The 2565-nt window shown below is 50.3% G+C and overlaps 1 long non-coding RNA gene across 1 annotated transcript; it reads left to right on the plus strand.

Annotated features, from left to right (window-relative positions):
• Nucleotides 1-200: 200 nt before the first annotated feature.
• Nucleotides 201-2028, plus strand: LOC122693309. The gene is made up of 3 exons (XR_006340860.1): nt 201-256; nt 1138-1271; nt 1828-2028. It is a non-coding gene; the product is annotated as an uncharacterized LOC122693309 (long non-coding RNA).
• Nucleotides 2029-2565: the final 537 nt, after the last annotated feature.

The raw sequence follows: 2565 nt of genomic DNA on the forward strand, positions 1-2565 counted from the left end.
TGGCCCCTGACCCTAGCCGTTGCCCGACCCCCAGACCACAGCCTGCAAGAGGCTAACCCCCTCCCTACCGCCCAGTGGCCCGCGCCCCCACCCCTTTGGTTGATGAGGCTGCCCCTGCCCGCACCCATTCATGTATTTTGTATTATAAAATGACTGCCGTCGCCATGGCAACATAAAAGGAGCCGATCTCATTACTGGGGCCCGGACACATTATTTTCTCCAAGGAATTTCTTCTTTTCATTATTTCCCTCCAAAGGTCAGTTATCCTCTCAGGCGGGGCGGGGGGCGGCGGGGGGAGTCCGCGAAAGGTGAGCCGGATTCATGGCAGAATTCCCCTGGCGGAATTTACAATCATTTTGCCTTTTTCCCCTGCTCTAACACCGTCGGAGAGATTTTCTTGCAGCCGAGCTGTTCTCTTTAACCCCTGCAGCCCTGGCAGGCAGGCTGTGCCGCCAGCAGACAGGCCGCTCCTACTGGGAATCTGTGTCTCCTCCAAACCGTCCCCTGAGGCCACCTGACTTTAAGCCCCTATGACAGGGGAGTCTGGGGTGTGTCCCATTTGCCTTGGAGGACCGGGGAATCGGGGGAGGCTTGGAGATAATTTGGTTTTTCTACTAGTCCTCTTATTGGGGAAAATAAAAAACACCCCATTCAATAGTCAATAATAGTGATAATAATGACAAGTCACATTGCGCTCTGGAATGGATATGATGACCTAGAATTTGGCGAAGAATTTGGTTTCAGAGGCAGACAGGCCTGGGTTCAAATCCCAGCTCTGCCACTTCCAGGCTGTGTGATTGATCTCGGGCAAGCTGTTCCGTGTCTCTGCGTCTCGTCTCTAAAACAAGCCTCGTGCTGGAGTCTACCTTACAGGCGTCGGGTGAGGATGGAGTGAGCTATGTAAATGTATGCAAATGAGCAAGCGCTGTGTCTGCAGCACAGGAAGCAATAAGTATTGGCAACAAATATCTTGAGGTAGAGGTGTACGCCAAATCTTGTATATGCAGTTACTCTGTGCATCAGTTACCTAGTGCTGTGCAATAAATCACCCCGAGATTTAGTAGCTTAGAACCGTGTGTGTGTGTGTGTGAAAACCGTAGTAATTATTTATTATCTTTCATGGTTTCTGTGGATCAGGAATGTGGGAGCTGCTGGGTGAAGGCAGTTTTGGCTCAGGATTGCTCTTGCTGGTTGCAGTCAGATGTTTGGGGCTGTCATCTCTGAAGTATGCCCGGGACAGCGAAGTCTAATTCCAAGATGGCTCATTCACGGTAGGCTGGTTCTCAGGGGATTCAGTACCTCTGGTCTCCATGTAGATCTATCCTCAGGGACGCTCAAGCGTCCTTACAACACGGTGGTTGGCTTTGCCCAGAAGGGGTGGTCCAAAAGCTACGATGGCTTTTGTGACCTAGCCTCAGAAGTCCCACAGCGTTGTACCCACTGGATTGTCTTGATCATGTAGACTAGCTCTGATTCCCCGTGGGACGGTACTACACTGAGGCATGGCTAGCAGAAACCAAGGATTACGGGGCACCTTCTTGGAGGCTGGCTCCCCTACACACTATGTCCTTTTCATAGATGATCTAGCTTAATCTTCACAATGAATGTTGGAGGCTGATTTCCATTTTACAGGGGGAACTGAGGCTTGAGAAGCCAAGTGACTTGTCTAAGTCTTGAAGATGTTACAGTATGATTTCAGGCCTGGTTTCCTGAATCCCACCCATTTCTCATGGACCGACTAGGTCTGTTGGTCGGATTCTGCTCGCCTGAAGGGGTGGAGATCTGTCGGGAAGAGAAAGCTTGAGGCGGCCTCAATCTCTCTTGCAGCTGGTCGGGGCAGAGCAGCACACACTCAACAAGTGAAGCCAGTCAAAACACTCCCTCCTGACGAAGCCAGTGGAATCAGTGTGTTTGTAAAACTGACGGCGTTTTTGTTGACAGGCAAATGTCTATATCACATGGCAACAAATGGCTGGAAGATGCAAAAACGCAGTCAATCATCAGAGATTTTTTTTTACCTCTTCTTTAAAAAATAAAAGCTCTTCAACCACCAAACAGGATGAGTGATGTTTGCATCTTGTTTGCAGATCTTTCTCCTGAGCTGGCAAGATCCTGGGGCTCCACGTGGAGACCTGGGAGCAGACCAAGTCAGTTTGAACCAAACAGGGTGGGGTTGTCAGGGTCTTCTTGGGAAGGGGGAAGTTATTGACCTGAGGGAGGAAAGGCTGACCTGAGATGCACTGATGCTCAAGAGTAGACAGACCTGGGAGCAGGGATGACAGAACATCAAGCTGCTTGTAAGCAACTTGCTTCTTGGGTCAGTTTGGCTCTGAATGTCTGGCTGGCTTTGTGAAATATTGCTCAGTGGCTCAGTCGTGTCTGACTCTTTGTGACCCCAGGGACTGCAGCATGCCAGGCTTCCCTGTCCATCACTATCTCCCAAAGTTTGCTTAAACTCATGTCCATTGAGTCAGTGATGCCACCCAACCATCTTATCCTCTGTCATCCCCTTCTCCTCCTGCCCTCAATCTTTCCCAGCGTCAGGGTCTTTTCCAATGAGTCAGC

The sequence above is a fragment of the Cervus elaphus genome, chromosome 5 (genome assembly GCF_910594005.1).
Source record: "Cervus elaphus chromosome 5, mCerEla1.1, whole genome shotgun sequence".
Lineage (NCBI taxonomy): Eukaryota > Metazoa > Chordata > Mammalia > Artiodactyla > Cervidae > Cervus > Cervus elaphus.